Here is an 11,159-nt window from a genome sequence, read left to right as displayed (position 1 = left end):
TATTACAACAATGCACTTGAAGCCATAACCATCATGAAGCTGAAACCAAAAATGAAGATATATTACACAGTAATTGAAAGTTTTCTATATTGTTGAGAAGAGGTTATAAAAGCTCTTAAATAAATGTAAAGAAATCCAAAACCAAAAACTAAGCCTAAATATTTGTTCTCGGAGTTAGGCTTAGTATTATTTTTTTCTCAATAAATTTATGTGTATCTTCACTTATGTACAAAATACACATTTATCACAATTCTTCTTCGATGATTTTATTTTCTGTTTTTAATCCTTTTAATGAACTGTGTGCTTGCAAAATATAAAATATTTTCTTTCTCTAACTTGATTTGTAGCCATTTCTAACTCCATGATATTTAGATTTCTTTTTATTTTATTTGTCACATTTATTTATTTTAAATTTATACAACACTGGTATTGTGTGTCAGGATGTATCAGGTATTAGTGACGAAGATAAAGACAGTTGATAAAACATAAAACATTTTATTTTATAAGGTTTGGACGTGTCCGAACAACTTGTTTCATCTTCCGCGAATTTTGAAGCTCGTGTTGCATAAATGATTATTACAAAACTATGATTAGAAAAATATAATCGTTAGTTTACTTAGTTGTTAAGAAAACCGGTGAATGGATGGATAAAACAATATATATATATATGTATATACAACATCTGAGTTAAGAGTGTGAAAACGTTGAACAATTTTAGATCTAAATGTGAATCGTTAATGATCGGGTGAACTTTCTTTAATATAGAGATCAAGGACTGAAAATCTTGTGGTGGTGACAGATACAACGTTGAATGAAATATTGTGACCTGTGGTTTCAGAATGTGGAAGAAAGGATGAATGTCTTGGTTGAAAATCTAGATGTTCACATACATCTTGTTTTTACAATGTACGTGACCTTAGTGCAGCACACGCTCAATTTGAGTTTGTACATTTTTTATTAAGGAAGAAAATTGTTTTGTTTTTAATTGATATGGATTCCGAACCCAAACAAGTAAAGGAGAGAATGAGGGAAAATGTAAATTGTCTGGTGGTTGAAATTTGTTTTGTAGAGAATTGCTTGTAATCTTCGTTTGTAAACTAGTTGGATAGCAATTATTTTGCATGTGCTATTTAGAAGATTAATTAATTCGTATAAGATAGAATATATAGAACAAATATTAAAAATTATGTTTACCCACAATACGTTTTAAGAAGATGTGGATAAAATTATTGATTTTGGTGTAGAGGGCAGTAAAAAGTTCTTTCATGACAAATATAGGTAGAAATACGTTTACTCTCTTGGTAATACTAATGCCTAGGAAAAGTAAAGAATTATTTTCTTTAAAATCGAATGTCAATGTGATATGGAGATGTTGGTAATTGGGGTAAGAAAGAAACATGGCTTAGAAACGTGGCTTGATTTTCGAAACAGGAAGAAAGGGTTATCAGTAAAGTGTTTGTAAAAGACAGGTTGAAGTTCACATGGGCAGTTCTCTGATTACTTGTATTCATAATAGTATAGAAAACTATTGGCTATTTTCAGACCCAGGAGGGATACATGTCGATTCAATGAACCCGGTCATAAATGACGTCATAAAATAGTAGTTGGTTTAATTTTCTGCATGGAACAGGAATTTCCAGGAATTGTTTAAGGGTGAAATCAAGATACTGTTTAGCGTCTGTGAGAAAGAGAAAGTCTACGATTAAATTTTAAGTTTCATCAAGGGGTATATAAAGATTCAATATCAAAACTGGCCATAACATATATATCAACAAAGAGGGATTTTAGCAAAGGTAAAAGTGAGTGAGTGGTTTTAAGATAGAAACAATAAAAGTAGACAAGTTATAATTGCTAAAATAAGTGGCTTTAAAGTTCAGGAACCCTAGGATTTATACAAGTATCTAAACAGTTTTAATCAGAGTTACAATATCACAAAGACTAAACTCTAACAGACGGTCAAAATCTCATTAGAAATCAGACTATAAATCTGCTAATGTCTAAATAATGGAGAAATACTGTTGTTTAAATACAATATAAACAAAGCTAGACTACTTCAGGTCTACATTTAACTCGCGTGATTTAAAATCATTCGTCCTTGAGAAAAGAGGAAGGAAACTCTCAATTCCTTACACGCTTGGCCTGTAGAGAAGATGGTTTTCTAGCCTTGGATGTCATGAATGAGGTTTTTTACGGCGAAAAACATATTTAAAGACCAATGAGAATGATTAAAGGTCCGCGTGCAATAAGAATAAGGAAGTGATTTGTTTACTTGAGTGACTTTCTTCGTCCCAACTAAAATTAACATAAACAGAAATTTGGACATGAATTATAGTTGATAAGAAGTAGCAATCACACAGTAATGCCCTGTACCAGCATCACTAGAAGATGTAAGATTCACCTGGAGAAACATCGTATACATACACTTTTATGGGAAGATATGAGGAAAGTATGTTAAACATAAAGTATGCTTATTAATAAATACTCATGAATTAAGCCTTACAATTTGGCTAATTATATTAGCCAAAGATAAATGTTACATTAATTATTAGTGATATAGACTAATAAGGAGCAGGTTCCAACAAGTAACTTTGGTTATTTGATGATCAGTGCAAAAGCAATATGCATTTAGATACCAATTCTTGTTTTGTTCTTGTTGAATTTCCTGAACAATTTTCCTTCTTGTGCTGTTCTCACAGTATCTCCGAAACATTAATATTCCAGCAACAGTAAAGAAACAGGATGGAAGATCAAACAGTTCCCATTTTTCAAGTTTTTCCCAGTCAGTATACATTTAAATCACGGTTCATGAATATTCCATTTTTCTATAAACATACACTAAGACTTTAATTATAAATTTCTGTAGCTAAATAAATAAAATATCTAAATTAATTTTTGCGGAATGAATTTCCTGTATCCCCTCGGGAGTCAGGGGATCTGGATGCTTACTGACTTCATATAGTGAAAATATTGAAGCAATCGGAGTAACAAAAGTATATCGAAGTTTCGTCTTTTAAAATAATTTAGGTTCACCTTTATTGGTATATTGTTTTCCTTTGTGTAATGAATGAAATATTAGCTAAACCGATACTTATTTACTTGTGTAATGATTTTAAATTATATGGTTACTTCCTTGGACATACTATGTTAATCTGAGACGCACACACACATATATATATATACAACTAAAAAAAATGAAAGTACAGAACATATTTCACTACATTTTTTCATAACTAAATTTATGTATGAAAACATATCCGCTCGTCTAAAAGTGTATTTTTAAGCTTGCAAGTGAAATTTGAAGCAACTCAAACGAAACTCACATCATTCAAGGAGAATACAACTCAAGGTATCCTATATAAGACTGTTAGGTGAAACTATGCATTTCTCATTAGTTCTCGAAACAAACACCAACACGGATCTTTTGCGGCTTGTTTTGTCAGTGTGTACCTTCACCTTGTGTACCCAAGAAGTCAGGCACCATCTGACAGAGAATGAGGTGACCAGGTCGGTCCAGATACTGAAGGATGGTCAGACCCAAAGGAGGGTGGCACAGCGCGTCGGTGTGTCACTAAGCGTCATCAATCGACTTTGGCGACGCTACCAGGAGACAAACTCTTATGGCAGGACACCAGGTCAAAGCCGTTATCGCTGCACAACAGTCATGGGAAGGACCGCTATATCGTGACTACTGCTCTGCGGAAAAGGTAGCTACGGCGCGGTCACTGCGAAATGACCTTCAACATTCCACTGGAACCAGTGTATCGACTCAAACAATTCGCACGAAGGAAGCCTTAGAGCCAGACTGCCTGCAAGAGGAATTATTCTGATGGCATGAAACACTGCGGCCAGGTTGGAGTTTGCTTGTCAACACCTGGAATAGAAACTTCGTCAATGGGCCAATGTGCTGTAAACAGACGAGAGCAGATTCACTGTATCTCGTGCTGATGGACGTGTGAGAGTGTGGAGACACTGAGGAGAGAGATTTTTTGCCTGTAACATTGTGCAAGTCGACTCTTACGGAGGAGGTTCTGTAATGGTCTGGGCAGGCATATGTTTGGGTGTCCTCACGGACTTACTCATGCTCGACACGGCTGCTCTGAACGCACGACGATACAGAGACGAAACTCTGGAACCCATTGTGAGGCATTTTGCCGGTGTTATCGGCAATGGGTTCATTCTCAGGCAGGGTATTTGTAATTTAAAAAAAATTCTCCATGTTCTACTGTTCATCACACATTAAAAAATGGATACAGATAAAACTTAAATGAGGCAAATTACTTAAAAATATAAAAAAATATTATCACATTTGGAACACTGAGATAAATTATATAAAAAAACGAATTTATTCCTTTAATTTTTGAGCAGTCTGCATGTAGTATAATTGTTGATACTTTAAAAATTTGTAATTTTCTTACTTTTTCTGACAATCAGTTGGCTAGTCGACGGGTTATTCAGTGTGGCGATATTACCATGATATTATTTTCTGTTTTGGAGAAGTTTGGAGCCTTCTTCAACACTATTCTTGAGCACATTATTGGAGGAATATTCTGTATTATGTTTGCAATTGTTACAGGAGTTGGACTGTCTAATGTTCAATTTATAGACTTGCAGTCATCCAGAAATATTCCTATTCTTGGATTATCTTTATTTATTGGGATAACCATACCAGAATGGTTAAAGGGTCATCCAATTACTGTTGATGTAGGTACGTACTATTTATGAATGTGATCGAAGTTTTATGAAAGAAGCGTGCATTGTTTGTTTGGTTTGTTGTTAAGCTCAAATCTTTGCCCACCAGTGGTACCGAAATTCGAAACCCCTCGTATATTATGCTTGTACAATTTTACCTAATATTTTTATACCAATAAATCATCTTTTATATAATACAGGTGGTTCAGAGCGCCACAAATTTAATACGTTGTACGTAATACGCTAAATAAATTAACAGTGATTTATCTAGCAAAATGAGGAAGACGACATTGAGTCATAGTTTAAAGGGGATTTTGAAATGTAGAAAACAACGCTGTGGATAATAGGAAAAAAACTTCAATAAAGAAACTTTACATGAGAATTGTTTTCTTGTATCCCATTAAAAAGTTCTTAATAAATTAATTTTTTACGTCGTAACGAAATTTCAAATAAAATATTTTCCAACAAACTTAGAATAATAGAAAAATAACTGTTATAAAAAGAGAATTGAACAAAACAGTTCACATTTCCCGAATACGATGTTTCTTATTTGGATATTTCTCAGAAGCACAGAACTCAAATAACATTTTTTTTTAGAAAAGAACGTAGTGTGGTTAACGCGTGTGTCGACTTACAAATCGGGAGGTCCAAGATTCTAGTTACAATATGCAGAAGAACACATTCAGCAAGATATAGTGGAGTTATAACTGTGGCAGTCAAGTCTTAATGTTCGGCTAAGAGTAGCCGCACAGGCGGTGAGTGCTGTCAACTGTTTCTCCTTTTATCTATCAGATATTTCAAATTAAAAAATGAATTTGGTTGAATCTTATGGTTCTCTAACCTGGTCATTTAGCTCATGAGTCACATAATGTGTTATTCAAGTTGAAAATACCAATACTCACATCAGGAAAATCTAAATCATTCTGTTACTCTATGCACACACATAAGTTTTAAACTGTTAAAACAAAGTATTATTAAAAATAGAAATGTTTTATAATTAAAGCAATATTCAGCATCCCATGTCTTCATGCAAGATATATGTTCCAGAACAAGTTATTCATTTACTAGAGAAATTGCCTGGGCCTACGCGTATTCAAGTGAGTATGTATAAAAAAATTATCAAATTTAAGAGAATTACGTATAATTTATAAACGTCATCATAGTCACTGCCAAGTCAAATGAACCAGTTTTAAGATTAACTTTACAAAAATGTTTATATTTTAAGGTTTTCTAATTATTAGTGAACCATTTTTGAAGACTTCTTTAAAAAACAACCGCCAAATAAAGCTGAATGTATCTTGACATATTATTATAAAAGTCAAATGCTTATAAACTTTGACATATCAGTTTAATGTACTTAGAAGACAAAGGAAGTTGCGAGAGTGATAAAGAGTTTCACATCCCAATACGGACCACATACAGACTTTAATTAGTAACGATTTAATACTGGATTTACAGAATATTAGATATTTATCTTGTTTTATATCTATCACTCGTTTTTATGTTTATTATATGTTTTTGATTAATCACATGTTTTGTTACCTTTATGTTTCTTCATCTGATAAACTACAGTCATGCTTTTAAGTGACATAACATATCAAACTACAAATTAGAACATACTATCTTGTGATTCTCACAATGTACGATGGTAGCCTTTAATAAAAAAAAAACATACACAGAAAGAAATACAAATTTATTTCGTTTAGGGAATGACGCAGTAAACCAACTCATCACAGTTCTCTTGAATACCAGTGTGTTCATTGGTGGACTCATTGCGTTTGTTTTAGACAATTCCATAGCAGACAATTCCATTCCTTTGACAATTTGTGAATAAACCGAACAAATTTCAACGTTGCAAGTATTTCCCTTAAAATATTATTTCAGGTGGTTTTAAGTTACAAATATTAAACTATTCGGATTTTCCGAAGTAGATATGTGATATATTATAATTTCATTTTCTGATTAGTTTGCGAAACACCTTGCAATATGAAATAATTTTTCAGAATATCCACTCACTTATTTACTTTTTATTTTTCTAACTACATAACTTTGCTTTCTTGAAAATGAAATCAGGTTATAATGCTACAATGTCGTGTTTATTACAACTACCAGCAAACAATGTTCCTCCTCAACTGCTTCTTTCTCGTCGTGATTCACAAGTCTCAATTACCCCCCAGTTATTTCAATAACTACATTAGTGGTACCCGAACATATGTATCAAAGTTGGTATTCTGCAAGCTTGTGAGTTTGTTTGTTTGTTTTCTTATCGTAAAGCCACATCGGGCTATCGGCTGAGCCCACACAGGGGAATCGAAGGCAGAAAAACTTTATAATCTACAAAGCTTAAAAATATACAAAGATAAATACTTTTAAGTGTCATTCACTCAAAAAATTAAACTCTTACAAACATAAAATGTTTGAAAATATAACTTTCTGTCAAGGATTATGACGTTGATACAAGATTTTGTGTTTGAAACATTAAGGTTTCAACGATCTTTACCGTATTAACAGAAATTATATAAAAACATTTTAAATTTGTTATTTCTGAATAAAGTGTTTTCTGTATGAAAATAAATATTATGTTGCTGTTAATGACTTAAAAGAAGGAGAATTCACAAGTTTAATCATTATTTAATTCATGAATGGTTCTACAAGAAATAAAAACAGCAGATAGTCAATATTTAATAAAATACTGGATTATTAATCACTAGATGTCACTGCAATTTATTTTACAAATTTCTTGTAAATAAACAGAATTTTTATCTGCGTTTGCCATCAGTACTTTTTTAACTAATACACAAGTAGAGGGCAGTATTCTTGGCCTATTTTCTGCTCTTCAAATAGCGGAATATCACAGTTGCTCTTGTATCTCTCACAAGACACCCCACTGTGGAATGTGTTTTTGTAATTACTACACATATACTGTGAATCGCTTAATTTAGAAAATGTCAGTGTAACATGTTGACTCTTTACTTAGCATTACTTCACAACACCTAAGTACCAGACACCAAAAACAACATATGATATCTTCCTTGGTATGATACTGCTCTGTAGTTGTTTTCGTTATTTGTTTACGCGTATGTATGTTTCTGATCTTATTTCCTAAACTGCTGTAACTAGGTAGGTAAATTTTTGGATTAATGTTGGAATTTGGCTACACTACTTAAAGTGTGGGCTATCGTGTCGTGTAGGACAGTTAAGCGTAAATGCGTGATCAAAATCATACAATTTCAAAAATAAGTAACAAAATTGAAAACGCTGATAAAAATGACAGAAATCCAAATAGACTTCACACTTGTCTTTCATATTCGTCTGAAGTAGTTTATTAGAGATTTCAAATAACATTTTAAATTGTTATGTAATAAAATTCATCTCGAACGAGTCTTCAATTTTTTATGCTACGTATTATGATTTCAAATAGCCTGAAACCGAGTTAACTTGTAATTCACATTTAGAAATTAATTAAATATCATATATATATATATATATCAAATTTATGATATTGTCCAAGAAGAATGATAAACGAAGTTTTTTTTCTTAACACATATATATGTTAATATATAAACAACAACACAATTTATTGTAATAGTCATTACAAATAATGATTTATACACAAAAGTTTTATAAAGCTTCAAACAGTACTTGGTCTTTTTTCTAGTGTGCAATTGAATATTTTATCAACAGTTTACGATGAGCGAATCCCTTTCGAAGGCATATGAGTACAGTTCACTTACAAGTAGCAGCTAGTTCTGTTCTTTGCTGCTTTCACGTTAGTTTAACAGCCGAAGTTACAAAACATCCTCGTAGAAATGGTACCATCCGAAGTTAATTCACTGAAGTTAAACGGTTTATACTGTTTAAATTCTTTAAACGTTTCTGGTCAAATATCTGCAGTGTCCCAATTAATAAACATTTATCACACTTATGGCTCTCGAGGTTAATAATATATTAAATGCAGCAAACCAGCAATCTTCGGTTGTTTTTTGGCATGTCGATTTATTCACTTTAAGCAAGATTATCAAAAGTACACTTGGTAACAATACTAGCAGTTTCTAGTTAATAAATACACACGTTGTTGATTGTTGATTCATACACTCGTGAATCTATTACAGATTTATAGGAGAGGCGGAAATTTCTCAATACACATTTAATAATATACAATACATGCATTTTTAGACATATATTTAACTAAAGCAAATATCAGTATTAAAATAAATATATAACAACAAATCAATTAAAAAATAACGTTTTATTCTTAACCATAACATAAATCTATTTCTAAGTTAAAGAAAATTTCCATTTTGAAAGTGAGAGTTTTGTTACTTCTGTTGATATTACGTTTCTCTTCCTACTTCGTAACGACTGAAGAACGCGGTATATGAAACATCTAGTTCAGTCAACAGTTATGCTAAAATTAGTTGGAAAATATGTCCACAGATTCATAGTTGTGGTCAACATGTCCCATCAGTATCTGTATCTGTTACTTCTATAACTCTTGATAAATTACATTTCGTCATCACGGAGAAGAACAATTCAGCTTTCGAATTAAAGATACTTTTAAAATGAATTAATAATTTATTCGAAAAGATATTTATATTAAACCATAATACTATATGTGTTATACAACGTTGTAAGCCTGTTCACGAACGAGCCTTACTTATATAATTATAAGTAAATAATATTATGAGCAAGACTGGAGAGATTAATTGAGCCTTATACCCACCACTATAATGGTACAGGTATGTTAATGATACAATTGCTGGATTCACATCTACTCAGCACACACTTAGTTTCTTCAATCACATAAACTTCGTACATCCCAACATTAACTTCACCTGTGAATACGAAAAACCTAACTAAATAGCAATTCCCAACCTCATTATCACAAGAACCGATACACAATTCAAAACAGAAATCCACAGAAAAATCACTCATTATGATTTACACATACCCTGGGTCTTAGCACATGAAACAAAACAAAAATTCAACATATCAAGAAACCAACTAAATATAGCCACAAAACTGCTCACCCGATAAAATTAATAATTAAATCCACCGAATAAAACAACACTTCATCAACATTAACAAATTTCCTCAAAAAACTGAGAAAAAAATATCGGCACACACCTCGACCAACAACAAACAAAAAAATAATAAATTCCAAGATACAACAAATATTATACAACTGCATACCATATGTTCCCGACATCAGCGAAAAAAATAACAACACTTAAAAATAAAACTCGTAACAGAACACAACATTCGGTAAATACCAAATTTAATCAAAAGCCATGTACAAAACTGAAGTCTTCACTGACAAACACAACACAAACATTATTTATAAAATACAATGCAACAACTGCCACGACTTCTATATTTGAGAAACAAACAGAAAAATAGACATTAGATTCAAAGAACAAAAAAGAAAAGAGAAACACCTTCACACGTTTCTGAACACTGGAAATCAAATAAACCCAGCATAACCACAGAAAACACCCAGATAGTTGGTAGAGAAACAAATATAAACAAACGCAAAATCAAAAAAGCCCTACTTATACCACAACTAAAAGCAAAACTATACCAATATAAAGCAACACTTTTATACCTATACTAATTAATTAGGCCCGGCATGGCCAAGCGTGTTAAGGTGTGCGACTTATAATCTGAGGGTCGCGGATTCGCATTCCGGTCACGCCAAACATGCTCGCCCATTCAGCCGTGGGGTTGTTATAAAGTGACAGTCAATCCGACTATTCGTTGGTAAAAGAGTAGCCCAAGAGTTGGCAGTGGGTGGTGATGACTAGTTGCCTTTTCTCTAGTCTTACACTGCTAAATTAGAGACGGCTAGCACAGATAGCCCTCGAGAAGCTTTGTGCGAAATTCAAAAACAAACAAACAAACAATACTAATTAATTAATAACCTAACATGCCACTGCAACGCCCCCTACAATCCCTTGCCCGTTTATTCTCTCGTCTATAAGATATGTGCCCAGCAACCGTCAGTTACAAACTCTCTCTTTCTTAAACTGAAGATGACTTAGGAAGGCTGAAACATTGTTCTCTGCTGATCAGTAAAAGTGTTAATATCCATACCAGTCGTTCTGAGATACAAGACTGTAAAGAACTTTTGTTTGCTTTTTTAATGATTATTGACTCGTTTTCAGGTGTATAGTCGATGGAAACATTCTCGTCAGGTTTAGGTTTCATAGAACATTTTTAAATTACAACTCATTAAGTAATTTGATTTGTTTTTACAAATCCTAAAAACATACGAAAACTCGTCACGGTTTAAAATGTCTATCACATTTGTGGTCAAATCGGTATTCAAGATGTGAAAAATGATTGTACAGCAGACCCACCATTCTGATTTATCTCAATCTATTAAATGTTTTGTTTGGCGTTTTCAGATGCTGGGCGTGACGTGTATAGTGAGTGATAGGAATTACAGTGTTTATTGTTTAATTTATAAC

This window comes from Tachypleus tridentatus, chromosome 3 (assembly GCF_004210375.1).
Source record: "Tachypleus tridentatus isolate NWPU-2018 chromosome 3, ASM421037v1, whole genome shotgun sequence".
NCBI lineage: Eukaryota > Metazoa > Arthropoda > Merostomata > Xiphosura > Limulidae > Tachypleus > Tachypleus tridentatus.
This window is presented reverse-complemented; position numbering follows the sequence as displayed.